Raw genomic sequence first — 27478 nt, forward strand, 5'->3', positions numbered from 1 at the left:
TTGACACAAATTGTCGTATTTCACCACAAAGAAGGTCATTTTGGCCGTGGCCCTCGCCCGTGGTCCGAAATTGCGTGTTTTCGTGCGTGTAATTTTGGAGGTGAATATTTTGAAAGAGGGAATGTAAATATCCAGCCCCTTAATGAGATGCTGTGGGTATAGAGGTATTTTGCCGGCGCAAGCCGACAACCGGCATCGCTTCTCGGCCTTTTGGCTAAGATCAAAGTGTAGTATCTGTTCTTATCAGCTTAATATCTGATACGTCTCCTATTGGAGACATCGATATTAAACTGATTTTTGCAACGGGATGAGGTGCCACGGAGCTTGCTCCGCCCTCATCACGGGTTGACCCGGTATTGCAGTACCTCCGGGAATGGCCCACCACTCATAATACAAATTAAAAAATAGAACCCTTAACTTAGCCCTCTCTTTTTCACATTTCATTTCACTTTTTTCATCTCACTTTGCGCCGTCCCCTCCCTTTTCGCGCGTCCGTTTCACTGGAGGCACCATGCAACCACAGCCAAACTGTAGAAATGGACCCATCCACTCAACCACATTGTACTCCGTCCAAACCAAGCCCCGGGAAGTTCCTCAAAGTGATTTATTTTCCACTTGCAGTTGTTTTGTGTCCCCGTATCCAAGGACGTCGGCCATGATGTCGCACGCCGGAAATTACGTCGTAGACAATCACACCCTCACAACCACATTCTGCCCCGTCGATAACACACGTCTTAAGCGCCAGCTAACCCTAGAAAGTGTTTTCAAGTGGTAAGGAAGTACCAGAAGCCTCGGCGCGTTTCTCCCGGGTCAGTTTACATTGAAATTTCAAAGTTTGTTTAACTTTCATTCCATTTCTTAATTAAAACAACATTTCTAACTAAAATTCACCTACCCTAACATTGTTTTGATACGTGAAATGTATTTAAGTTTAGTGGATTTAGTCCACGCGGTCAGTTGCTGTGTTTTTTTTTTCACGCTTGTCTGGGCGCGACTTTCTCAAAGTCGGGACTGCAGAAACTCTTCCAATTGCTGTCCCCACGCCTCGTTCATTAAGCGCCGATCCACAGGCTCATGGCCCTAGCTGCAGGACGTTTTTCCTACGTCGGCCCGACGTTTTAGCGCAAGCGCTGTTTCTTCAAAGAAATAAATAAGGTTATTTACACATTTTGCTGCCTTGACACAAATTGTCGTATTTCACCACAAAGAAGGTCATTTTGGCCGTGGCCCTCGCCCGTGGTCCGAAATTGCGTGTTTTCGTGCGTGTAATTTTGGAGGTGAATATTTTGAAAGAGGGAATGTAAATATCCAGCCCCTTAATGAGATGCTGTGGGTATAGAGGTATTTTGCCGGCGCAAGCCGACAACCGGCATCGCTTCTCGGCCTTTTGGCTAAGATCAAAGTGTAGTATCTGTTCTTATCAGCTTAATATCTGATACGTCTCCTATTGGAGACATCGATATTAAACTGATTTTTGCAACGGGATGAGGTGCCACGGAGCTTGCTCCGCCCTCATCACGGGTTGACCCGGTATTGCAGTACCTCCGGGAATGGCCCACCACTCATAATACAAATTAAAAAATAGAACCCTTAACTTAGCCCTCTCTTTTTCACATTTCATTTCACTTTTTTCATCTCACTTTGCGCCGTCCCCTCCCTTTTCGCGCGTCCGTTTCACTGGAGGCACCATGCAACCACAGCCAAACTGTAGAAATGGACCCATCCACTCAACCACATTGTACTCCGTCCAAACCAAGCCCCGGGAAGTTCCTCAAAGTGATTTATTTTCCACTTGCAGTTGTTTTGTGTCCCCGTATCCAAGGACGTCGGCCATGATGTCGCACGCCGGAAATTACGTCGTAGACAATCACACCCTCACAACCACATTCTGCCCCGTCGATAACACACGTCTTAAGCGCCAGCTAACCCTAGAAAGTGTTTTCAAGTGGTAAGGAAGTACCAGAAGCCTCGGCGCGTTTCTCCCGGGTCAGTTTACATTGAAATTTCAAAGTTTGTTTAACTTTCATTCCATTTCTTAATTAAAACAACATTTCTAACTAAAATTCACCTACCCTAACATTGTTTTGATACGTGAAATGTATTTAAGTTTAGTGGATTTAGTCCACGCGGTCAGTTGCTGTGTTTTTTTTTTTCACGCTTGTCTGGGCGCGACTTTCTCAAAGTCGGGACTGCAGAAACTCTTCCAATTGCTGTCCCCACGCCTCGTTCATTAAGCGCCGATCCACAGGCTCATGGCCCTAGCTGCAGGACGTTTTTTCCTACGTCGGCCCGACGTTTTAGCGCAAGCGCTGTTTCTTCAAAGAAATAAAGTAAGGTTATTTACACATTTTGCTGCCTTGACACAAATTGTCGTATTTCACCACAAAGAAGGTCATTTTGGCCGTGGCCCTCGCCCGTGGTCCGAAATTGCGTGTTTTCGTGCGTGTAATTTTGGAGGTGAATATTTTGAAAGAGGGAATGTAAATATCCAGCCCCTTAATGAGATGCTGTGGGTATAGAGGTATTTTGCCGGCGCAAGCCGACAACCGGCATCGCTTCTCGGCCTTTTGGCTAAGATCAAAGTGTAGTATCTGTTCTTATCAGCTTAATATCTGATACGTCTCCTATTGGAGACATCGATATTAAACTGATTTTTGCAACGGGATGAGGTGCCACGGAGCTTGCTCCGCCCTCATCACGGGTTGACCCGGTATTGCAGTACCTCCGGGAATGGCCCACCACTCATAATACAAATTAAAAAATAGAACCCTTAACTTAGCCCTCTCTTTTTCACATTTCATTTCACTTTTTTCATCTCACTTTGCGCCGTCCCCTCCCTTTTCGCGCGTCCGTTTCACTGGAGGCACCATGCAACCACAGCCAAACTGTAGAAATGGACCCATCCACTCAACCACATTGTACTCCGTCCAAACCAAGCCCCGGGAAGTTCCTCAAAGTGATTTATTTTCCACTTGCAGTTGTTTTGTGTCCCCGTATCCAAGGACGTCGGCCATGATGTCGCACGCCGGAAATTACGTCGTAGACAATCACACCCTCACAACCACATTCTGCCCCGTCGATAACACACGTCTTAAGCGCCAGCTAACCCTAGAAAGTGTTTTCAAGTGGTAAGGAAGTACCAGAAGCCTCGGCGCGTTTCTCCCGGGTCAGTTTACATTGAAATTTCAAAGTTTGTTTAACTTTCATTCCATTTCTTAATTAAAACAACATTTCTAACTAAAATTCACCTACCCTAACATTGTTTTGATACGTGAAATGTATTTAAGTTTAGTGGATTTAGTCCACGCGGTCAGTTGCTGTGTTTTTTTTTCACGCTTGTCTGGGCGCGACTTTCTCAAAGTCGGGACTGCAGAAACTCTTCCAATTGCTGTCCCACGCCTCGTTCATTAAGCGCCGATCCACAGGCTCATGGCCCTAGCTGCAGGACGTTTTTCCTACGTCGGCCCGACGTTTTAGCGCAAGCGCTGTTTCTTCAAAGAAATAAATAAGGTTATTTACACATTTTGCTGCCTTGACACAAATTGTCGTATTTCACCACAAAGAAGGTCATTTTGGCCGTGGCCCTCGCCCGTGGTCCGAAATTGCGTGTTTTCGTGCGTGTAATTTTGGAGGTGAATATTTTGAAAGAGGGAATGTAAATATCCAGCCCCTTAATGAGATGCTGTGGGTATAGAGGTATTTTGCCGGCGCAAGCCGACAACCGGCATCGCTTCTCGGCCTTTTGGCTAAGATCAAAGTGTAGTATCTGTTCTTATCAGCTTAATATCTGATACGTCTCCTATTGGAGACATCGATATTAAACTGATTTTTGCAACGGGATGAGGTGCCACGGAGCTTGCTCCGCCCTCATCACGGGTTGACCCGGTATTGCAGTACCTCCGGGAATGGCCCACCACTCATAATACAAATTAAAAAATAGAACCCTTAACTTAGCCCTCTCTTTTTCACATTTCATTTCACTTTTTTCATCTCACTTTGCGCCGTCCCCTCCCTTTTCGCGCGTCCGTTTCACTGGAGGCACCATGCAACCACAGCCAAACTGTAGAAATGGACCCATCCACTCAACCACATTGTACTCCGTCCAAACCAAGCCCCGGGAAGTTCCTCAAAGTGATTTATTTTCCACTTGCAGTTGTTTTGTGTCCCCGTATCCAAGGACGTCGGCCATGATGTCGCACGCCGGAAATTACGTCGTAGACAATCACACCCTCACAACCACATTCTGCCCCGTCGATAACACACGTCTTAAGCGCCAGCTAACCCTAGAAAGTGTTTTCAAGTGGTAAGGAAGTACCAGAAGCCTCGGCGCGTTTCTCCCGGGTCAGTTTACATTGAAATTTCAAAGTTTGTTTAACTTTCATTCCATTTCTTAATTAAAACAACATTTCTAACTAAAATTCACCTACCCTAACATTGTTTTGATACGTGAAATGTATTTAAGTTTAGTGGATTTAGTCCACGCGGTCAGTTGCTGTGTTTTTTTTTTCACGCTTGTCTGGGCGCGACTTTCTCAAAGTCGGGACTGCAGAAACTCTTCCAATTGTTGCTGTCCCCACGCCTCGTTCATTAAGCGCCGATCCACAGGCTCATGGCCCTAGCTGCAGGACGTTTTTCCTACGTCGGCCCGACGTTTTAGCGCAAGCGCTGTTTCTTCAAAGAAATAAATAAGGTTATTTACACATTTTGCTGCCTTGACACAAATTGTCGTATTTCACCACAAAGAAGGTCATTTTGGCCGTGGCCCTCGCCCGTGGTCCGAAATTGCGTGTTTTCGTGCGTGTAATTTTGGAGGTGAATATTTTGAAAGAGGGAATGTAAATATCCAGCCCCTTAATGAGATGCTGTGGGTATAGAGGTATTTTGCCGGCGCAAGCCGACAACCGGCATCGCTTCTCGGCCTTTTGGCTAAGATCAAAGTGTAGTATCTGTTCTTATCAGCTTAATATCTGATACGTCTCCTATTGGAGACATCGATATTAAACTGATTTTTGCAACGGGATGAGGTGCCACGGAGCTTGCTCCGCCCTCATCACGGGTTGACCGGTATTGCAGTACCTCCGGGAATGGCCCACCACTCATAATACAAATTAAAAAATAGAACCCTTAACTTAGCCCTCTCTTTTTCACATTTCATTTCACTTTTTTCATCTCACTTTGCGCCGTCCCCTCCCTTTTCGCGCGTCCGTTTCACTGGAGGCACCATGCAACCACAGCCAAACTGTAGAAATGGACCCATCCACTCAACCACATTGTACTCCGTCCAAACCAAGCCCCGGGAAGTTCCTCAAAGTGATTTATTTTCCACTTGCAGTTGTTTTGTGTCCCCGTATCCAAGGACGTCGGCCATGATGTCGCACGCCGGAAATTACGTCGTAGACAATCACACCCTCACAACCACATTCTGCCCCGTCGATAACACACGTCTTAAGCGCCAGCTAACCCTAGAAAGTGTTTTCAAGTGGTAAGGAAGTACCAGAAGCCTCGGCGCGTTTCTCCCGGGTCAGTTTACATTGAAATTTCAAAGTTTGTTTAACTTTCATTCCATTTCTTAATTAAAACAACATTTCTAACTAAAATTCACCTACCCTAACATTGTTTTGATACGTGAAATGTATTTAAGTTTAGTGGATTTAGTCCACGCGGTCAGTTGCTGTGTTTTTTTTTTCACGCTTGTCTGGGCGCGACTTTCTCAAAGTCGGGACTGCAGAAACTCTTCCAATTGCTGTCCCCACGCCTCGTTCATTAAGCGCCGATCCACAGGCTCATGGCCCTAGCTGCAGACGTTTTTCCTACGTCGGCCCGACGTTTTAGCGCAAGCGCTGTTTCTTCAAAGAAATAAATAAGGTTATTTACACATTTTGCTGCCTTGACACAAATTGTCGTATTTCACCACAAGAAGGGTCATTTGGCCGTGGCCCTCGCCCGTGGTCCGAAATTGCGTGTTTTCGTGCGTGTAATTTTGGAGGTGAATATTTTGAAAGAGGGAATGTAAATATCCAGCCCCTTAATGAGATGCTGTGGGTATAGAGGTATTTTGCCGCGCAAGCCGACAACCGCATCGCTTCTCGGCCTTTTGGCTAAGATCAAAGTGTAGTATCTGTTCTTATCAGCTTAATATCTGATACGTCTCCTATTGGAGACATCGATATTAAACTGATTTTTGCAACGGGATGAGGTGCCACGGAGCTTGCTCCGCCCTCATCACGGGTTGACCCGGTATTGCAGTACCTCCGGAATGGCCCACCACTCATAATACAAATTAAAAAATAGAACCCTTAACTTAGCCCTCTCTTTTTCACATTTCATTTCACTTTTTTCATCTCACTTTGCGCCGTCCCCCTCCCTTTTCGCGCGTCCGTTTCACTGGAGGCACCATGCAACCACAGCCAAACTGTAGAAATGGACCCATCCACTCAACCACATTGTACTCCGTCCAAACCAAGCCCCGGGAAGTTCCTCAAAGTGATTTATTTTCCACTTGCAGTTGTTTTGTGTCCCCGTATCCAAGGACGTCGGCCATGATGTCGCACGCCGGAAATTACGTCGTAGACAATCACACCCTCACAACCACATTCTGCCCCGTCGATAACACACGTCTTAAGCGCCAGCTAACCCTAGAAAGTGTTTTCAAGTGGTAAGGAAGTACCAGAAGCCTCGGCGCGTTTCTCCCGGGTCAGTTTACATTGAAATTTCAAAGTTTGTTTAACTTTCATTCCATTTCTTAATTAAAACAACATTTCTAACTAAAATTCACCTACCCTAACATTGTTTTGATACGTGAAATGTATTTAAGTTTAGTGGATTTAGTCCACGCGGTCAGTTGCTGTGTTTTTTTTTTCACGCTTGTCTGGGCGCGACTTTCTCAAAGTCGGGACTGCAGAAACTCTTCCAATTGCTGTCCCCACGCCTCGTTCATTAAGCGCCGATCCACAGGCTCATGGCCCTAGCTGCAGGACGTTTTTCCTACGTCGGCCCGACGTTTTAGCGCAAGCGCTGTTTCTTCAAAGAAATAAATAAGGTTATTTACACATTTTGCTGCCTTGACACAAATTGTCGTATTTCACCACAAAGAAGGTCATTTTGGCCGTGGCCCTCGCCCGTGGTCCGAAATTGCGTGTTTTCGTGCGTGTAATTTTGGAGGTGAATATTTTGAAAGAGGGAATGTAAATATCCAGCCCCTTAATGAGATGCTGTGGGTATAGAGGTATTTTGCCGGCGCAAGCCGACAACCGGCATCGCTTCTCGGCCTTTTGGCTAAGATCAAAGTGTAGTATCTGTTCTTATCAGCTTAATATCTGATACGTCTCCTATTGGAGACATCGATATTAAACTGATTTTTGCAACGGGATGAGGTGCCACGGAGCTTGCTCCGCCCTCATCACGGGTTGACCCGGTATTGCAGTACCTCCGGGAATGGCCCACCACTCATAATACAAATTAAAAAATAGAACCCTTAACTTAGCCCTCTCTTTTTCACATTTCATTTCACTTTTTTCATCTCACTTTGCGCCGTCCCCTCCCTTTTCGCGCGTCCGTTTCACTGGAGGCACCATGCAACCACAGCCAAACTGTAGAAATGGACCCATCCACTCAACCACATTGTACTCCGTCCAAACCAAGCCCCGGGAAGTTCCTCAAAGTGATTTATTTTCCACTTGCAGTTGTTTTGTGTCCCCGTATCCAAGGACGTCGGCCATGATGTCGCACGCCGGAAATTACGTCGTAGACAATCACACCCTCACAACCACATTCTGCCCCGTCGATAACACACGTCTTAAGCGCCAGCTAACCCTAGAAAGTGTTTTCAAGTGGTAAGGAAGTACCAGAAGCCTCGGCGCGTTTCTCCCGGGTCAGTTTACATTGAAATTTCAAAGTTTGTTTAACTTTCATTCCATTTCTTAATTAAAACAACATTTCTAACTAAAATTCACCTACCCTAACATTGTTTTGATACGTGAAATGTATTTAAGTTTAGTGGATTTAGTCCACGCGGTCAGTTGCTGTGTTTTTTTTTTCACGCTTGTCTGGGCGCGACTTTCTCAAAGTCGGGACTGCAGAAACTCTTCCAATTGCTGTCCCCACGCCTCGTTCATTAAGCGCCGATCCACAGGCTCATGGCCCTAGCTGCAGGACGTTTTTCCTACGTCGGCCCGACGTTTTAGCGCAAGCGCTGTTTCTTCAAAGAAATAAATAAGGTTATTTACACATTTTGCTGCCTTGACACAAATTGTCGTATTTCACCACAAAGAAGGTCATTTTGGCCGTGGCCCTCGCCCGTGGTCCGAAATTGCGTGTTTTCGTGCGTGTAATTTTGGAGGTGAATATTTTGAAAGAGGGAATGTAAATATCCAGCCCCTTAATGAGATGCTGTGGGTATAGAGGTATTTTGCCGGCGCAAGCCGACAACCGGCATCGCTTCTCGGCCTTTTGGCTAAGATCAAAGTGTAGTATCTGTTCTTATCAGCTTAATATCTGATACGTCTCCTATTGGAGACATCGATATTAAACTGATTTTTGCAACGGGATGAGGTGCCACGGAGCTTGCTCCGCCCTCATCACGGGTTGACCCGGTATTGCAGTACCTCCGGGAATGGCCCACCACTCATAATACAAATTAAAAAATAGAACCCTTAACTTAGCCCTCTCTTTTTCACATTTCATTTCACTTTTTTCATCTCACTTTGCGCCGTCCCCTCCCTTTTCGCGCGTCCGTTTCACTGGAGGCACCATGCAACCACAGCCAAACTGTAGAAATGGACCCATCCACTCAACCACATTGTACTCCGTCCAAACCAAGCCCCGGGAAGTTCCTCAAAGTGATTTATTTTCCACTTGCAGTTGTTTTGTGTCCCCGTATCCAAGGACGTCGGCCATGATGTCGCACGCCGGAAATTACGTCGTAGACAATCACACCCTCACAACCACATTCTGCCCCGTCGATAACACACGTCTTAAGCGCCAGCTAACCCTAGAAAGTGTTTTCAAGTGGTAAGGAAGTACCAGAAGCCTCGGCGCGTTTCTCCCGGGTCAGTTTACATTGAAATTTCAAAGTTTGTTTAACTTTCATTCCATTTCTTAATTAAAACAACATTTCTAACTAAAATTCACCTACCCTAACATTGTTTTGATACGTGAAATGTATTTAAGTTTAGTGGATTTAGTCCACGCGGTCAGTTGCTGTGTTTTTTTTTTCACGCTTGTCTGGGCGCGACTTTCTCAAAGTCGGGACTGCAGAAACTCTTCCAATTGCTGTCCCCACGCCTCGTTCATTAAGCGCCGATCCACAGGCTCATGGCCCTAGCTGCAGGACGTTTTTCCTACGTCGGCCCGACGTTTTAGCGCAAGCGCTGTTTCTTCAAAGAAATAAATAAGGTTATTTACACATTTTGCTGCCTTGACACAAATTGTCGTATTTCACCACAAAGAAGGTCATTTTGGCCGTGGCCCTCGCCCGTGGTCCGAAATTGCGTGTTTTCGTGCGTGTAATTTTGGAGGTGAATATTTTGAAAGAGGGAATGTAAATATCCAGCCCCTTAATGAGATGCTGTGGGTATAGAGGTATTTTGCCGGCGCAAGCCGACAACCGGCATCGCTTCTCGGCCTTTTGGCTAAGATCAAAGTGTAGTATCTGTTCTTATCAGCTTAATATCTGATACGTCTCCTATTGGAGACATCGATATTAAACTGATTTTTGCAACGGGATGAGGTGCCACGGAGCTTGCTCCGCCCTCATCACGGGTTGACCCGGTATTGCAGTACCTCCGGGAATGGCCCACCACTCATAATACAAATTAAAAAATAGAACCCTTAACTTAGCCCTCTCTTTTTCACATTTCATTTCACTTTTTTCATCTCACTTTGCGCCGTCCCCTCCCTTTTCGCGCGTCCGTTTCACTGGAGGCACCATGCAACCACAGCCAAACTGTAGAAATGGACCCATCCACTCAACCACATTGTACTCCGTCCAAACCAAGCCCCGGGAAGTTCCTCAAAGTGATTTATTTTCCACTTGCAGTTGTTTTGTGTCCCCGTATCCAAGGACGTCGGCCATGATGTCGCACGCCGGAAATTACGTCGTAGACAATCACACCCTCACAACCACATTCTGCCCCGTCGATAACACACGTCTTAAGCGCCAGCTAACCCTAGAAAGTGTTTTCAAGTGGTAAGGAAGTACCAGAAGCCTCGGCGCGTTTCTCCCGGGTCAGTTTACATTGAAATTTCAAAGTTTGTTTAACTTTCATTCCATTTCTTAATTAAAACAACATTTCTAACTAAAATTCACCTACCCTAACATTGTTTTGATACGTGAAATGTATTTAAGTTTAGTGGATTTAGTCCACGCGGTCAGTTGCTGTGTTTTTTTTTTCACGCTTGTCTGGGCGCGACTTTCTCAAAGTCGGGACTGCAGAAACTCTTCCAATTGCTGTCCCCACGCCTCGTTCATTAAGCGCCGATCCACAGGCTCATGGCCCTAGCTGCAGGACGTTTTTCCTACGTCGGCCCGACGTTTTAGCGCAAGCGCTGTTTCTTCAAAGAAATAAATAAGGTTATTTACACATTTTGCTGCCTTGACACAAATTGTCGTATTTCACCACAAAGAAGGTCATTTTGGCCGTGGCCCTCGCCCGTGGTCCGAAATTGCGTGTTTTCGTGCGTGTAATTTTGGAGGTGAATATTTTGAAAGAGGGAATGTAAATATCCAGCCCCTTAATGAGATGCTGTGGGTATAGAGGTATTTTGCCGGCGCAAGCCGACAACCGGCATCGCTTCTCGGCCTTTTGGCTAAGATCAAAGTGTAGTATCTGTTCTTATCAGCTTAATATCTGATACGTCTCCTATTGGAGACATCGATATTAAACTGATTTTTGCAACGGGATGAGGTGCCACGGAGCTTGCTCCGCCCTCATCACGGGTTGACCCGGTATTGCAGTACCTCCGGGAATGGCCCACCACTCATAATACAAATTAAAAAATAGAACCCTTAACTTAGCCCTCTCTTTTTCACATTTCATTTCACTTTTTTCATCTCACTTTGCGCCGTCCCCTCCCTTTTCGCGCGTCCGTTTCACTGGAGGCACCATGCAACCACAGCCAAACTGTAGAAATGGACCCATCCACTCAACCACATTGTACTCCGTCCAAACCAAGCCCCGGGAAGTTCCTCAAAGTGATTTATTTTCCACTTGCAGTTGTTTTGTGTCCCCGTATCCAAGGACGTCGGCCATGATGTCGCACGCCGGAAATTACGTCGTAGACAATCACACCCTCACAACCACATTCTGCCCCGTCGATAACACACGTCTTAAGCGCCAGCTAACCCTAGAAAGTGTTTTCAAGTGGTAAGGAAGTACCAGAAGCCTCGGCGCGTTTCTCCCGGGTCAGTTTACATTGAAATTTCAAAGTTTGTTTAACTTTCATTCCATTTCTTAATTAAAACAACATTTCTAACTAAAATTCACCTACCCTAACATTGTTTTGATACGTGAAATGTATTTAAGTTTAGTGGATTTAGTCCACGCGGTCAGTTGCTGTGTTTTTTTTTTCACGCTTGTCTGGGCGCGACTTTCTCAAAGTCGGGACTGCAGAAACTCTTCCAATTGCTGTCCCCACGCCTCGTTCATTAAGCGCCGATCCACAGGCTCATGGCCCTAGCTGCAGGACGTTTTTCCTACGTCGGCCCGACGTTTTAGCGCAAGCGCTGTTTCTTCAAAGAAATAAATAAGGTTATTTACACATTTTGCTGCCTTGACACAAATTGTCGTATTTCACCACAAAGAAGGTCATTTTGGCCGTGGCCCTCGCCCGTGGTCCGAAATTGCGTGTTTTCGTGCGTGTAATTTTGGAGGTGAATATTTTGAAAGAGGGAATGTAAATATCCAGCCCCTTAATGAGATGCTGTGGGTATAGAGGTATTTTGCCGGCGCAAGCCGACAACCGGCATCGCTTCTCGGCCTTTTGGCTAAGATCAAAGTGTAGTATCTGTTCTTATCAGCTTAATATCTGATACGTCTCCTATTGGAGACATCGATATTAAACTGATTTTTGCAACGGGATGAGGTGCCACGGAGCTTGCTCCGCCCTCATCACGGGTTGACCCGGTATTGCAGTACCTCCGGGAATGGCCCACCACTCATAATACAAATTAAAAAATAGAACCCTTAACTTAGCCCTCTCTTTTTCACATTTCATTTCACTTTTTTCATCTCACTTTGCGCCGTCCCCTCCCTTTTCGCGCGTCCGTTTCACTGGAGGCACCATGCAACCACAGCCAAACTGTAGAAATGGACCCATCCACTCAACCACATTGTACTCCGTCCAAACCAAGCCCCGGGAAGTTCCTCAAAGTGATTTATTTTCCACTTGCAGTTGTTTTGTGTCCCCGTATCCAAGGACGTCGGCCATGATGTCGCACGCCGGAAATTACGTCGTAGACAATCACACCCTCACAACCACATTCTGCCCCGTCGATAACACACGTCTTAAGCGCCAGCTAACCCTAGAAAGTGTTTTCAAGTGGTAAGGAAGTACCAGAAGCCTCGGCGCGTTTCTCCCGGGTCAGTTTACATTGAAATTTCAAAGTTTGTTTAACTTTCATTCCATTTCTTAATTAAAACAACATTTCTAACTAAAATTCACCTACCCTAACATTGTTTTGATACGTGAAATGTATTTAAGTTTAGTGGATTTAGTCCACGCGGTCAGTTGCTGTGTTTTTTTTTTCACGCTTGTCTGGGCGCGACTTTCTCAAAGTCGGGACTGCAGAAACTCTTCCAATTGCTGTCCCCACGCCTCGTTCATTAAGCGCCGATCCACAGGCTCATGGCCCTAGCTGCAGGACGTTTTTCCTACGTCGGCCCGACGTTTTAGCGCAAGCGCTGTTTCTTCAAAGAAATAAATAAGGTTATTTACACATTTTGCTGCCTTGACACAAATTGTCGTATTTCACCACAAAGAAGGTCATTTTGGCCGTGGCCCTCGCCCGTGGTCCGAAATTGCGTGTTTTCGTGCGTGTAATTTTGGAGGTGAATATTTTGAAAGAGGGAATGTAAATATCCAGCCCCTTAATGAGATGCTGTGGGTATAGAGGTATTTTGCCGGCGCAAGCCGACAACCGGCATCGCTTCTCGGCCTTTTGGCTAAGATCAAAGTGTAGTATCTGTTCTTATCAGCTTAATATCTGATACGTCTCCTATTGGAGACATCGATATTAAACTGATTTTTGCAACGGGATGAGGTGCCACGGAGCTTGCTCCGCCCTCATCACGGGTTGACCCGGTATTGCAGTACCTCCGGGAATGGCCCACCACTCATAATACAAATTAAAAAATAGAACCCTTAACTTAGCCCTCTCTTTTTCACATTTCATTTCACTTTTTTCATCTCACTTTGCGCCGTCCCCTCCCTTTTCGCGCGTCCGTTTCACTGGAGGCACCATGCAACCACAGCCAAACTGTAGAAATGGACCCATCCACTCAACCACATTGTACTCCGTCCAAACCAAGCCCCGGGAAGTTCCTCAAAGTGATTTATTTTCCACTTGCAGTTGTTTTGTGTCCCCGTATCCAAGGACGTCGGCCATGATGTCGCACGCCGGAAATTACGTCGTAGACAATCACACCCTCACAACCACATTCTGCCCCGTCGATAACACACGTCTTAAGCGCCAGCTAACCCTAGAAAGTGTTTTCAAGTGGTAAGGAAGTACCAGAAGCCTCGGCGCGTTTCTCCCGGGTCAGTTTACATTGAAATTTCAAAGTTTGTTTAACTTTCATTCCATTTCTTAATTAAAACAACATTTCTAACTAAAATTCACCTACCCTAACATTGTTTTGATACGTGAAATGTATTTAAGTTTAGTGGATTTAGTCCACGCGGTCAGTTGCTGTGTTTTTTTTTTCACGCTTGTCTGGGCGCGACTTTCTCAAAGTCGGGACTGCAGAAACTCTTCCAATTGCTGTCCCCACGCCTCGTTCATTAAGCGCCGATCCACAGGCTCATGGCCCTAGCTGCAGGACGTTTTTCCTACGTCGGCCCGACGTTTTAGCGCAAGCGCTGTTTCTTCAAAGAAATAAATAAGGTTATTTACACATTTTGCTGCCTTGACACAAATTGTCGTATTTCACCACAAAGAAGGTCATTTTGGCCGTGGCCCTCGCCCGTGGTCCGAAATTGCGTGTTTTCGTGCGTGTAATTTTGGAGGTGAATATTTTGAAAGAGGGAATGTAAATATCCAGCCCCTTAATGAGATGCTGTGGGTATAGAGGTATTTTGCCGGCGCAAGCCGACAACCGGCATCGCTTCTCGGCCTTTTGGCTAAGATCAAAGTGTAGTATCTGTTCTTATCAGCTTAATATCTGATACGTCTCCTATTGGAGACATCGATATTAAACTGATTTTTGCAACGGGATGAGGTGCCACGGAGCTTGCTCCGCCCTCATCACGGGTTGACCCGGTATTGCAGTACCTCCGGGAATGGCCCACCACTCATAATACAAATTAAAAAATAGAACCCTTAACTTAGCCCTCTCTTTTTCACATTTCATTTCACTTTTTTCATCTCACTTTGCGCCGTCCCCTCCCTTTTCGCGCGTCCGTTTCACTGGAGGCACCATGCAACCACAGCCAAACTGTAGAAATGGACCCATCCACTCAACCACATTGTACTCCGTCCAAACCAAGCCCCGGGAAGTTCCTCAAAGTGATTTATTTTCCACTTGCAGTTGTTTTGTGTCCCCGTATCCAAGGACGTCGGCCATGATGTCGCACGCCGGAAATTACGTCGTAGACAATCACACCCTCACAACCACATTCTGCCCCGTCGATAACACACGTCTTAAGCGCCAGCTAACCCTAGAAAGTGTTTTCAAGTGGTAAGGAAGTACCAGAAGCCTCGGCGCGTTTCTCCCGGGTCAGTTTACATTGAAATTTCAAAGTTTGTTTAACTTTCATTCCATTTCTTAATTAAAACAACATTTCTAACTAAAATTCACCTACCCTAACATTGTTTTGATACGTGAAATGTATTTAAGTTTAGTGGATTTAGTCCACGCGGTCAGTTGCTGTGTTTTTTTTTTCACGCTTGTCTGGGCGCGACTTTCTCAAAGTCGGGACTGCAGAAACTCTTCCAATTGCTGTCCCCACGCCTCGTTCATTAAGCGCCGATCCACAGGCTCATGGCCCTAGCTGCAGGACGTTTTTCCTACGTCGGCCCGACGTTTTAGCGCAAGCGCTGTTTCTTCAAAGAAATAAATAAGGTTATTTACACATTTTGCTGCCTTGACACAAATTGTCGTATTTCACCACAAAGAAGGTCATTTTGGCCGTGGCCCTCGCCCGTGGTCCGAAATTGCGTGTTTTCGTGCGTGTAATTTTGGAGGTGAATATTTTGAAAGAGGGAATGTAAATATCCAGCCCCTTAATGAGATGCTGTGGGTATAGAGGTATTTTGCCGGCGCAAGCCGACAACCGGCATCGCTTCTCGGCCTTTTGGCTAAGATCAAAGTGTAGTATCTGTTCTTATCAGCTTAATATCTGATACGTCTCCTATTGGAGACATCGATATTAAACTGATTTTTGCAACGGGATGAGGTGCCACGGAGCTTGCTCCGCCCTCATCACGGGTTGACCCGGTATTGCAGTACCTCCGGGAATGGCCCACCACTCATAATACAAATTAAAAAATAGAACCCTTAACTTAGCCCTCTCTTTTTCACATTTCATTTCACTTTTTTCATCTCACTTTGCGCCGTCCCCTCCCTTTTCGCGCGTCCGTTTCACTGGAGGCACCATGCAACCACAGCCAAACTGTAGAAATGGACCCATCCACTCAACCACATTGTACTCCGTCCAAACCAAGCCCCGGGAAGTTCCTCAAAGTGATTTATTTTCCACTTGCAGTTGTTTTGTGTCCCCGTATCCAAGGACGTCGGCCATGATGTCGCACGCCGGAAATTACGTCGTAGACAATCACACCCTCACAACCACATTCTGCCCCGTCGATAACACACGTCTTAAGCGCCAGCTAACCCTAGAAAGTGTTTTCAAGTGGTAAGGAAGTACCAGAAGCCTCGGCGCGTTTCTCCCGGGTCAGTTTACATTGAAATTTCAAAGTTTGTTTAACTTTCATTCCATTTCTTAATTAAAACAACATTTCTAACTAAAATTCACCTACCCTAACATTGTTTTGATACGTGAAATGTATTTAAGTTTAGTGGATTTAGTCCACGCGGTCAGTTGCTGTGTTTTTTTTTTCACGCTTGTCTGGGCGCGACTTTCTCAAAGTCGGGACTGCAGAAACTCTTCCAATTGCTGTCCCCACGCCTCGTTCATTAAGCGCCGATCCACAGGCTCATGGCCCTAGCTGCAGGACGTTTTTCCTACGTCGGCCCGACGTTTTAGCGCAAGCGCTGTTTCTTCAAAGAAATAAATAAGGTTATTTACACATTTTGCTGCCTTGACACAAATTGTCGTATTTCACCACAAAGAAGGTCATTTTGGCCGTGGCCCTCGCCCGTGGTCCGAAATTGCGTGTTTTCGTGCGTGTAATTTTGGAGGTGAATATTTTGAAAGAGGGAATGTAAATATCCAGCCCCTTAATGAGATGCTGTGGGTATAGAGGTATTTTGCCGGCGCAAGCCGACAACCGGCATCGCTTCTCGGCCTTTTGCCCAAGATCTAATCCTAGGACTGGAGGAGGACATCTTTTGAGGACATCTTTGAGGACATTGATAGCATCAGTGGTGATTATAGTAGGCTTCATTTCATTTTCACTTTGACTGTGTTGTGACTTTTCTCTGCTACAGGTCGACGGGTGGGACTTGCTACTTCGGTAGCAAGTGGACCTGTATTGGTCACCCCCCTCTTTTTTCTTTCTTTTCGTCGTTGGACCATGGCGTGGGCCAATGCTTTGCAGCTGAAGCCACTATCCCATACCCAGTTAAATGATGCCAAGGCACGGTTGACCGTCAAGGCTGAGTGCAGGGTGAGACATTTTCCTCGTGATCAATTGTTCAATGTGATTAAGAGTGCTTTACCCGAGTTTAGTGGCTCAGATTTAGAGGCTTTCTGGAAGGCCGAACGTAGTGGGTGTTGGTTTCTCACGTTTCACAGAAGACAAAAAGCCGAGATATTGCTAAAAACTCATTCACTACCATTTGGCAATGACAATGTTGTATTTTCCATGTACAAACGTCAAGTTGTGACATTAAGGGTGCATTGGCTGCATCATACTGTCAGAGACAGTTATGTGGCAGATTACTTTTCCAGGTACGGAACAGTTCTCAACATGGAATACGATTCATGTATATTGCCTGATGGTGCTAAGGTCTTCAGTGGAGTGAGACTAATAACTATTGAGTTGGCAGAGAATGAGAAGAATCTCTTGCCCCATATTGTAAAAATCGGTGATGGAATGGCGATGCTGGTGACTGCTCCAGGTCGTCCTCCAATATGTCTGAAGTGTGGTGAGACAGGACACCAGCGCTTTGTGTGTCCTCATGGTAACACTAATTCACACCAATCTGATCATTATCATCGTCAGGTACCTGTTTCAGAGCCTCAACAGAATGTGAGCGAGAATCATAGTGAGGTTGACGAGAGTAGTGAGGAAGGGCAGTGCCAAATTGATAGTGCAGATAATTCAATACAGGAGGAGGAGGATGAGATCATGGAGATTCAGTTAGAAGAGGAAGTGGCAGTAAAATCAACAGAAGGAAGGGAGGAAACTGTTCAGAAAAAAGGGGTGAGTGTTCAGAGTGAAGGTCTGCGGACAGATGATAATTGTTCAGACATATTTTCACAGGAGGGTGATGAGACAATTGCTGGAGTTCCTACTGACCGTGAAGAGCATGATGATGATGGATTCACGCCAGTACGACGAAAGTTACGGTCAAGGTCAGGTAACAGGAGTGGCCAGAAGAAATTCAAGGCCAACATGGCCAATGACGTAAGCCAGGCTTCATATTCAGCCATAGTTACTCACAATGTTTCTGCACCCTCAACAGTTGAATGTGCTCAGGTTCATGAGCCACCTTAAGTTGAACATAATCTTTTATACCCTGTTGCTGATGACCTCGGACATGTCCCCCGACTTTGAGATAGAATGGTGGCCATAACGCAGCTCTCCCAAAGGGAGTCAATTAGTTATTCTTGGTGTTTTTTCTTGTTCCAGTATTCATTCTTTTCATCCAATGATATCATAAATGTTTCAGTTTTTAACAATCAATTGTAACGGGTTATTAAATAACCCTAGTAAAGTGAATACATTATCACATAAATTTAATTCCACAGGTATTGACTTTCTCTTCCTTCAAGAGACCCATGTGCATTCTTTGGCCTTAGCTAGGCTATTTGAGTCTAAATTTCTGGGTAAAGCTCTTTGGTCTTTTGGTTCAAATAATAGTAAGGGAGTTGGCATTATAATTAGTAATCAGTGTGGTTTTACCATAGATCAATATCATTATGATGTCGACGGCCGATACATCGTTGCTGACATTCATATTGGGGTTTCTAGGATTAGGTTAGTTAATATTTACGCACCAAATGTACCAGCTGAGAGAGTACAGTTTTTTAATGAAATCTCTCACTACTTAGTGACAAATAGGTATATCATACTGGGTGGGGATTTCAACTGTATTGTTAATACTAAATTGGATAAAGTGGGTGGTAATAGGTCTGTCACACAACAAGGGGCTAATATCATCAAGCAATGGGTCTCGGACTTTTCACTGTCTGATGTTTTTCGATTTCTGTTTCCAGATTTAGTTGCAGTCTCTTGGTCTAATACTGCTGGTGTTGGTTCTCGACTTGACCGGTTTTATTTCTCCTCACGTTTGCTGTCTGCTGTCGACACTTCGACTATCACCCCCTGTGCATTTTCTGACCATGACTTTGTGTCGGTAAGTCTCAAGGATTTTGAAGGTATAGATTTTGGTCCATCTTACTGGAAATGTAATAGTTCTGTTTTTGATTCAGCTTTTAAAATTCTCTTTACAGGGTTTTGTAATGCTAATGTTCCCCCTTTGGAAAATATTACTCTTGGCTGGTGGGATACATTTAAGGTTGAAATTCAAAAATTTATCCGTTTAGTGTTGAAAGAAAGGTCCTTGTCACGTGTATCCCTCCGAAAAAAGTTAGAAAACCAATACCGAAATCTATGCCAAGCTGAATCCTCTCATCCTGGACAGTATGTTGATCAAAAATTGGAAGTCAAAAAACAACTTAGAGATTTGGAAATAATGGAATTTAAAGGTCACCTTATCCGGTCTAAGGCTAAAGACCTCGAAAATAGTGAAAAACCTTCTAGTTATTTTTTTCGCAAGGAATCGAAGAGGGGTAAGGGAAAAACTATATCTTCGATTTTGGACTCTTCTGGCAATTTACTTAAATCCTCTCAAGACATCATGGGTGTTTTTGTTGATTTCTATTCAGACCTGTTTGCGGCTGAACCCATTGATGAGAAAATGTGTGATGAATTCCTTGTTGATCTACCTAGACTAGATTTGGCAATTTCGAGTACACTAGAAGGTGACATATCAAAAAAGGAAATTCTATCAGCCCTTAAGGCCATGGAGAATGATAAATCTCCAGGTCCAGATGGACTTACTAAGGAGTTCTATGTGTTTTCCTTTGATATCCTTGGTGATGTGCTTTTACGTCTTGTCAACTTATGTTTTTCTGAAGGTACACTGCCTTCATCTTCTAAAACCTCCCTTATCACTCTTATTTGCAAGGATGTTAATAATGCAGAAAATGTTCGCAATTGGCGCCCTATTTCATTGCTAAATCTTGATGTCAAAATTATATCAAAAATATTATGCACACGATTAGGCCCTGTAATGGAAAACATTGTTCATCTAGATCAAACTTGTGCTGTACCAGGTCGGTCCATACAGGACAATTGCCATTTAGTTCGTAATGTGCTAGATTATATAGATCAGAAAGATCTACCTTGTGCGTTTATCAGTTTAGATCAAGAAAAGGCCTTTGATAGGGTCTCCCATAATTATTTGTTTAAAGTATTGGACGCTTTTGGTTTCGGTCCAAATTTCAAAAAATGGGTCAAAATTTTGTATACTGACATTTCCAGTTCTGTAATTGTTAATCAGCACATTTCTCGGCCTTTTCCGGTTACGAGGTCTGTCAGGCAAGGGTGTGGTTTGTCCCCATCTTTGTACGTACTATCACTGGAGCCTCTATTACGTAAAATTCGTCAAAATCAATTAATTAAAGGTATATCGCTCCCAGGCAGTAATGAGTCAGCTAAAATATCAGCATATGCTGATGATGGCTTGGGGTTTTGTACTACAGATGCTTCTATTGAAAATCTTTTATTTGTTTATAAGCGGTTTGGTGGAGCATCTGGGTCCAAATTGAATATGTCTAAAACAAAAGGAATTTTTCTTGGGAAATGGAAGTCCAGGTCCGATCACCCTTTTGGAATATCTTGGATTGACCAGTCAAAAATTGTTGGAATTATTGTTGGCAAAGAGGTCAGTGATGATGACCAATTTTACCCAGTTTTATCTAAATTTCGTTTGGTCTTAAATTCATGTAAAGGGCGCTCTGTTTCGGTGTTTGGGAAGACCACTTTGTGCAATATTTTAGGCTTGGCCAAATTATGGTATCGTGGAGCAGTTACCATAGTTTCAAATCACTATATCGACCTCTTTCAGAGGGAGATGTTCAGATTTATTTGGCAGTCTACAGCTGAACCTATTAGGCGCTCCGTTTTGTATAAATCAGTTTTGGATGGGGGTCTTGGTGCTCTGCACATCAAGTCGAAACTACAATCTTTTCATATGAAACACATTCAGAATCTTCTCAATGGTAGTTCAGCTAAATGGACATATTTTGCAAAGTACTGGTTAGGGATGTCCTTGCGGATGTACTCTCCTACATATATGTCTCTTCGTATCCCTCACTCTGAGGTGAAATCTCCATTCTACCAGCATTGTTTTGAATCCATGAAGTTGTTTGAATCTGTTGTTTCGACTCCGCTGGTAGATATTAAGAAATTTACTACTCGGGAATTTTACGAGTGCTTCTTGAAGACAGTCACTGAAAGTAGAATAGAAAGGTTGTATCCACAAATTCCCTTTGGCATTGTTTGGCGCAATTTACATCATTCATTTGTGGATTGTATTCATAAATCTGTTAATTTTCGCCTCATCTATGACTCCCTCTCTTTAGGGTATCTTCTTCATACCCGTGGTATGGCTGTCTCTCCGGACTGTGTTCTTTGTCGATCAGGAATTGAAACTTCTGATCATCTGTTCATTACCTGTCCCTGTTCCTGTGTGCTGTGGAATGTTGTCTTCCCATGGTTATCATACCTCTCATGTGGCCAGTTGAAAAAATCTCACGAAGTTATTAAATTTGGGTTGGTGCCAAAAAATCCCAATTCAAAGAAATATGCCGTTTGTGTATATCTTTTAGCTTTAGCAAAGTACTCTATTTGGATTGTTCGAAATCTCAACAAATTTGAACATAAACGGCTTAATGGGAATGACATTGTCCTCCGTTTTTTAGCGCTTCTAAAGACACGTATTAGGGTTGATTACTTTCGTCTATCTGCTTCTATTTTTGCTCAGTACTGGTTGTCTTCTCCTTTCTTCTGCTTCGTCAATGCCAATAATCAGCTTATATTTCACATTGAGTAATATATATATATATGTTGTTAAAAATTTATGTATATGAAATGTTCTTTGTACATACATGATTGTGTGTGTTAACATATTTAAATATCTATAATATACATCTGTTACAATATATATAAATATATATGTATATATATATATGAGTGTGTATAACGAAGTTAAAATATATAACTATATACATGTCTATTCAAGTATATACATCATCTTTTCCTCTTTCTGCTATGTATGTTAAGTATTTAACATCCATTCTTTATAATATATATACCTATAAATATATGGGCATAATGATGATGAAAAATATAATTGTATATATATGTATGGATAGTATGATTTCAATTATGTATTATTACAACAATAAGAGTTGAAACTATGAATGATATCTATTCTGATTAATTTATTTGTAAACCTTCTTCTCCTCTTATCTGATTATGTTAGAGCCGCTACCCCACCTCTGTGATAATTCTTTTATTTGTGGGTAGTGGTGTATCTGTCCTTTATTGTATTTTCAGTTCAACTTGTGTATTAAAAGTTTTTATGAAAAAGAAAAAAAAGTATCTGTTCTTATCAGCTTAATATCTGATACGTCTCCTATTGGAGACATCGATATTAAACTGATTTTTGCAACGGGATGAGGTGCCACGGAGCTTGCTCCGCCCTCATCACGGGTTGACCCGGTATTGCAGTACCTCCGGGAATGGCCCACCACTCATAATACAAATTAAAAAATAGAACCCTTAACTTAGCCCTCTCTTTTTCACATTTCATTTCACTTTTTTCATCTCACTTTGCGCCGTCCCCTCCCTTTTCGCGCGTCCGTTTCACTGGAGGCACCATGCAACCACAGCCAAACTGTAGAAATGGACCCATCCACTCAACCACATTGTACTCCGTCCAAACCAAGCCCCGGGAAGTTCCTCAAAGTGATTTATTTTCCACTTGCAGTTGTTTTGTGTCCCCGTATCCAAGGACGTCGGCCATGATGTCGCACGCCGGAAATTACGTCGTAGACAATCACACCCTCACAACCACATTCTGCCCCGTCGATAACACACGTCTTAAGCGCCAGCTAACCCTAGAAAGTGTTTTCAAGTGGTAAGGAAGTACCAGAAGCCTCGGCGCGTTTCTCCCGGGTCAGTTTACATTGAAATTTCAAAGTTTGTTTAACTTTCATTCCATTTCTTAATTAAAACAACATTTCTAACTAAAATTCACCTACCCTAACATTGTTTTGATACGTGAAATGTATTTAAGTTTAGTGGATTTAGTCCACGCGGTCAGTTGCTGTGTTTTTTTTTTCACGCTTGTCTGGGCGCGACTTTCTCAAAGTCGGGACTGCAGAAACTCTTCCAATTGCTGTCCCCACGCCTCGTTCATTAAGCGCCGATCCACAGGCTCATGGCCCTAGCTGCAGGACGTTTTTCCTACGTCGGCCCGACGTTTTAGCGCAAGCGCTGTTTCTTCAAAGAAATAAATAAGGTTATTTACACATTTTGCTGCCTTGACACAAATTGTCGTATTTCACCACAAAGAAGGTCATTTTGGCCGTGGCCCTCGCCCGTGGTCCGAAATTGCGTGTTTTCGTGCGTGTAATTTTGGAGGTGAATATTTTGAAAGAGGGAATGTAAATATCCAGCCCCTTAATGAGATGCTGTGGGTATAGAGGTATTTTGCCGGCGCAAGCCGACAACCGGCATCGCTTCTCGGCCTTTTGGCTAAGATCAAAGTGTAGTATCTGTTCTTATCAGCTTAATATCTGATACGTCTCCTATTGGAGACATCGATATTAAACTGATTTTTGCAACGGGATGAGGTGCCACGGAGCTTGCTCCGCCCTCATCACGGGTTGACCCGGTATTGCAGTACCTCCGGGAATGGCCCACCACTCATAATACAAATTAAAAAATAGAACCCTTAACTTAGCCCTCTCTTTTTCACATTTCATTTCACTTTTTTCATCTCACTTTGCGCCGTCCCCTCCCTTTTCGCGCGTCCGTTTCACTGGAGGCACCATGCAACCACAGCCAAACTGTAGAAATGGACCCATCCACTCAACCACATTGTACTCCGTCCAAACCAAGCCCCGGGAAGTTCCTCAAAGTGATTTATTTTCCACTTGCAGTTGTTTTGTGTCCCCGTATCCAAGGACGTCGGCCATGATGTCGCACGCCGGAAATTACGTCGTAGACAATCACACCCTCACAACCACATTCTGCCCCGTCGATAACACACGTCTTAAGCGCCAGCTAACCCTAGAAAGTGTTTTCAAGTGGTAAGGAAGTACCAGAAGCCTCGGCGCGTTTCTCCCGGGTCAGTTTACATTGAAATTTCAAAGTTTGTTTAACTTTCATTCCATTTCTTAATTAAAACAACATTTCTAACTAAAATTCACCTACCCTAACATTGTTTTGATACGTGAAATGTATTTAAGTTTAGTGGATTTAGTCCACGCGGTCAGTTGCTGTGTTTTTTTTTTCACGCTTGTCTGGGCGCGACTTTCTCAAAGTCGGGACTGCAGAAACTCTTCCAATTGCTGTCCCCACGCCTCGTTCATTAAGCGCCGATCCACAGGCTCATGGCCCTAGCTGCAGGACGTTTTTCCTACGTCGGCCCGACGTTTTAGCGCAAGCGCTGTTTCTTCAAAGAAATAAATAAGGTTATTTACACATTTTGCTGCCTTGACACAAATTGTCGTATTTCACCACAAAGAAGGTCATTTTGGCCGTGGCCCTCGCCCGTGGTCCGAAATTGCGTGTTTTCGTGCGTGTAATTTTGGAGGTGAATATTTTGAAAGAGGGAATGTAAATATCCAGCCCCTTAATGAGATGCTGTGGGTATAGAGGTATTTTGCCGGCGCAAGCCGACAACCGGCATCGCTTCTCGGCCTTTTGGCTAAGATCAAAGTGTAGTATCTGTTCTTATCAGCTTAATATCTGATACGTCTCCTATTGGAGACATCGATATTAAACTGATTTTTGCAACGGGATGAGGTGCCACGGAGCTTGCTCCGCCCTCATCACGGGTTGACCCGGTATTGCAGTACCTCCGGGAATGGCCCACCACTCATAATACAAATTAAAAAATAGAACCCTTAACTTAGCCCTCTCTTTTTCACATTTCATTTCACTTTTTTCATCTCACTTTGCGCCGTCCCCTCCCTTTTCGCGCGTCCGTTTCACTGGAGGCACCATGCAACCACAGCCAAACTGTAGAAATGGACCCATCCACTCAACCACATTGTACTCCGTCCAAACCAAGCCCCGGGAAGTTCCTCAAAGTGATTTATTTTCCACTTGCAGTTGTTTTGTGTCCCCGTATCCAAGGACGTCGGCCATGATGTCGCACGCCGGAAATTACGTCGTAGACAATCACACCCTCACAACCACATTCTGCCCCGTCGATAACACACGTCTTAAGCGCCAGCTAACCCTAGAAAGTGTTTTCAAGTGGTAAGGAAGTACCAGAAGCCTCGGCGCGTTTCTCCCGGGTCAGTTTACATTGAAATTTCAAAGTTTGTTTAACTTTCATTCCATTTCTTAATTAAAACAACATTTCTAACTAAAATTCACCTACCCTAACATTGTTTTGATACGTGAAATGTATTTAAGTTTAGTGGATTTAGTCCACGCGGTCAGTTGCTGTGTTTTTTTTTTCACGCTTGTCTGGGCGCGACTTTCTCAAAGTCGGGACTGCAGAAACTCTTCCAATTGCTGTCCCCACGCCTCGTTCATTAAGCGCCGATCCACAGGCTCATGGCCCTAGCTGCAGGACGTTTTTCCTACGTCGGCCCGACGTTTTAGCGCAAGCGCTGTTTCTTCAAAGAAATAAATAAGGTTATTTACACATTTTGCTGCCTTGACACAAATTGTCGTATTTCACCACAAAGAAGGTCATTTTGGCCGTGGCCCTCGCCCGTGGTCCGAAATTGCGTGTTTTCGTGCGTGTAATTTTGGAGGTGAATATTTTGAAAGAGGGAATGTAAATATCCAGCCCCTTAATGAGATGCTGTGGGTATAGAGGTATTTTGCCGGCGCAAGCCGACAACCGGCATCGCTTCTCGGCCTTTTGGCTAAGATCAAAGTGTAGTATCTGTTCTTATCAGCTTAATATCTGATACGTCTCCTATTGGAGACATCGATATTAAACTGATTTTTGCAACGGGATGAGGTGCCACGGAGCTTGCTCCGCCCTCATCACGGGTTGACCCGGTATTGCAGTACCTCCGGGAATGGCCCACCACTCATAATACAAATTAAAAAATAGAACCCTTAACTTAGCCCTCTCTTTTTCACATTTCATTTCACTTTTTTCATCTCACTTTGCGCCGTCCCCTCCCTTTTCGCGCGTCCGTTTCACTGGAGGCACCATGCAACCACAGCCAAACTGTAGAAATGGACCCATCCACTCAACCACATTGTACTCCGTCCAAACCAAGCCCCGGGAAGTTCCTCAAAGTGATTTATTTTCCACTTGCAGTTGTTTTGTGTCCCCGTATCCAAGGACGTCGGCCATGATGTCGCACGCCGGAAATTACGTCGTAGACAATCACACCCTCACAACCACATTCTGCCCCGTCGATAACACACGTCTTAAGCGCCAGCTAACCCTAGAAAGTGTTTTCAAGTGGTAAGGAAGTACCAGAAGCCTCGGCGCGTTTCTCCCGGGTCAGTTTACATTGAAATTTCAAAGTTTGTTTAACTTTCATTCCATTTCTTAATTAAAACAACATTTCTAACTAAAATTCACCTACCCTAACATTGTTTTGATACGTGAAATGTATTTAAGTTTAGTGGATTTAGTCCACGCGGTCAGTTGCTGTGTTTTTTTTTTCACGCTTGTCTGGGCGCGACTTTCTCAAAGTCGGGACTGCAGAAACTCTTCCAATTGCTGTCCCCACGCCTCGTTCATTAAGCGCCGATCCACAGGCTCATGGCCCTAGCTGCAGGACGTTTTTCCTACGTCGGCCCGACGTTTTAGCGCAAGCGCTGTTTCTTCAAAGAAATAAATAAGGTTATTTACACATTTTGCTGCCTTGACACAAATTGTCGTATTTCACCACAAAGAAGGTCATTTTGGCCGTGGCCCTCGCCCGTGGTCCGAAATTGCGTGTTTTCGTGCGTGTAATTTTGGAGGTGAATATTTTGAAAGAGGGAATGTAAATATCCAGCCCCTTAATGAGATGCTGTGGGTATAGAGGTATTTTGCCGGCGCAAGCCGACAACCGGCATCGCTTCTCGGCCTTTTGGCTAAGATCAAAGTGTAGTATCTGTTCTTATCAGCTTAATATCTGATACGTCTCCTATTGGAGACATCGATATTAAACTGATTTTTGCAACGGGATGAGGTGCCACGGAGCTTGCTCCGCCCTCATCACGGGTTGACCCGGTATTGCAGTACCTCCGGGAATGGCCCACCACTCATAATACAAATTAAAAAATAGAACCCTTAACTTAGCCCTCTCTTTTTCACATTTCATTTCACTTTTTTCATCTCACTTTGCGCCGTCCCCTCCCTTTTCGCGCGTCCGTTTCACTGGAGGCACCATGCAACCACAGCCAAACTGTAGAAATGGACCCATCCACTCAACCACATTGTACTCCGTCCAAACCAAGCCCCGGGAAGTTCCTCAAAGTGATTTATTTTCCACTTGCAGTTGTTTTGTGTCCCCGTATCCAAGGACGTCGGCCATGATGTCGCACGCCGGAAATTACGTCGTAGACAATCACACCCTCACAACCACATTCTGCCCCGTCGATAACACACGTCTTAAGCGCCAGCTAACCCTAGAAAGTGTTTTCAAG

The 27478-nt window shown here is 44.4% G+C and overlaps 18 non-coding genes and 1 pseudogene across 18 annotated transcripts; all 19 read left to right on the forward strand.

Annotated features, from left to right (window-relative positions):
- Window positions 1-194: 194 nt before the first annotated feature.
- Window positions 195-387, forward strand: LOC137274870 (U2 spliceosomal RNA). The gene has a single exon (XR_010956240.1). It is a non-coding gene; the product is annotated as a U2 spliceosomal RNA (small nuclear RNA).
- Window positions 388-1371: 984 nt separating this feature from the next.
- LOC137274881 (U2 spliceosomal RNA) lies at window positions 1372-1564 on the forward strand. Its single transcript, XR_010956244.1, has one exon. It is a non-coding gene; the product is annotated as a U2 spliceosomal RNA (small nuclear RNA).
- A 987-nt stretch (window positions 1565-2551) lies between these two features.
- Window positions 2552-2744, forward strand: LOC137274893 (U2 spliceosomal RNA). Its single transcript, XR_010956251.1, has one exon. It is a non-coding gene; the product is annotated as a U2 spliceosomal RNA (small nuclear RNA).
- Window positions 2745-3726: 982 nt separating this feature from the next.
- LOC137274905 (U2 spliceosomal RNA) lies at window positions 3727-3919 on the forward strand. The gene has a single exon (XR_010956257.1). It is a non-coding gene; the product is annotated as a U2 spliceosomal RNA (small nuclear RNA).
- A 987-nt stretch (window positions 3920-4906) lies between these two features.
- On the forward strand, window positions 4907-5098 carry LOC137274839 (U2 spliceosomal RNA). Its single transcript, XR_010956225.1, has one exon. It is a non-coding gene; the product is annotated as a U2 spliceosomal RNA (small nuclear RNA).
- Window positions 5099-6078: 980 nt separating this feature from the next.
- LOC137274838 (U2 spliceosomal RNA) lies at window positions 6079-6270 on the forward strand. The gene has a single exon (XR_010956224.1). It is a non-coding gene; the product is annotated as a U2 spliceosomal RNA (small nuclear RNA).
- Window positions 6271-7255: 985 nt separating this feature from the next.
- LOC137274916 (U2 spliceosomal RNA) lies at window positions 7256-7448 on the forward strand. The gene has a single exon (XR_010956268.1). It is a non-coding gene; the product is annotated as a U2 spliceosomal RNA (small nuclear RNA).
- A 984-nt stretch (window positions 7449-8432) lies between these two features.
- On the forward strand, window positions 8433-8625 carry LOC137274929 (U2 spliceosomal RNA). The gene has a single exon (XR_010956279.1). It is a non-coding gene; the product is annotated as a U2 spliceosomal RNA (small nuclear RNA).
- A 984-nt stretch (window positions 8626-9609) lies between these two features.
- LOC137274941 (U2 spliceosomal RNA) lies at window positions 9610-9802 on the forward strand. Its single transcript, XR_010956282.1, has one exon. It is a non-coding gene; the product is annotated as a U2 spliceosomal RNA (small nuclear RNA).
- Window positions 9803-10786: 984 nt separating this feature from the next.
- Window positions 10787-10979, forward strand: LOC137274953 (U2 spliceosomal RNA). The gene has a single exon (XR_010956285.1). It is a non-coding gene; the product is annotated as a U2 spliceosomal RNA (small nuclear RNA).
- Window positions 10980-11963: 984 nt separating this feature from the next.
- On the forward strand, window positions 11964-12156 carry LOC137274964 (U2 spliceosomal RNA). The gene has a single exon (XR_010956296.1). It is a non-coding gene; the product is annotated as a U2 spliceosomal RNA (small nuclear RNA).
- Window positions 12157-13140: 984 nt separating this feature from the next.
- Window positions 13141-13333, forward strand: LOC137274976 (U2 spliceosomal RNA). The gene has a single exon (XR_010956307.1). It is a non-coding gene; the product is annotated as a U2 spliceosomal RNA (small nuclear RNA).
- A 984-nt stretch (window positions 13334-14317) lies between these two features.
- LOC137274989 (U2 spliceosomal RNA) lies at window positions 14318-14510 on the forward strand. Its single transcript, XR_010956318.1, has one exon. It is a non-coding gene; the product is annotated as a U2 spliceosomal RNA (small nuclear RNA).
- Window positions 14511-15494: 984 nt separating this feature from the next.
- On the forward strand, window positions 15495-15687 carry LOC137275001 (U2 spliceosomal RNA). The gene has a single exon (XR_010956329.1). It is a non-coding gene; the product is annotated as a U2 spliceosomal RNA (small nuclear RNA).
- Window positions 15688-22205: 6518 nt separating this feature from the next.
- Window positions 22206-22388, forward strand: LOC137274873 (U2 spliceosomal RNA; annotated as a pseudogene).
- Window positions 22389-23372: 984 nt separating this feature from the next.
- LOC137275013 (U2 spliceosomal RNA) lies at window positions 23373-23565 on the forward strand. Its single transcript, XR_010956341.1, has one exon. It is a non-coding gene; the product is annotated as a U2 spliceosomal RNA (small nuclear RNA).
- A 984-nt stretch (window positions 23566-24549) lies between these two features.
- Window positions 24550-24742, forward strand: LOC137275024 (U2 spliceosomal RNA). The gene has a single exon (XR_010956352.1). It is a non-coding gene; the product is annotated as a U2 spliceosomal RNA (small nuclear RNA).
- Window positions 24743-25726: 984 nt separating this feature from the next.
- On the forward strand, window positions 25727-25919 carry LOC137275036 (U2 spliceosomal RNA). The gene has a single exon (XR_010956363.1). It is a non-coding gene; the product is annotated as a U2 spliceosomal RNA (small nuclear RNA).
- Window positions 25920-26903: 984 nt separating this feature from the next.
- LOC137275049 (U2 spliceosomal RNA) lies at window positions 26904-27096 on the forward strand. The gene has a single exon (XR_010956375.1). It is a non-coding gene; the product is annotated as a U2 spliceosomal RNA (small nuclear RNA).
- Window positions 27097-27478: the final 382 nt, after the last annotated feature.

Source organism: Haliotis asinina, chromosome 2 (assembly GCF_037392515.1).
Source record: "Haliotis asinina isolate JCU_RB_2024 chromosome 2, JCU_Hal_asi_v2, whole genome shotgun sequence".
Lineage (NCBI taxonomy): Eukaryota > Metazoa > Mollusca > Gastropoda > Lepetellida > Haliotidae > Haliotis > Haliotis asinina.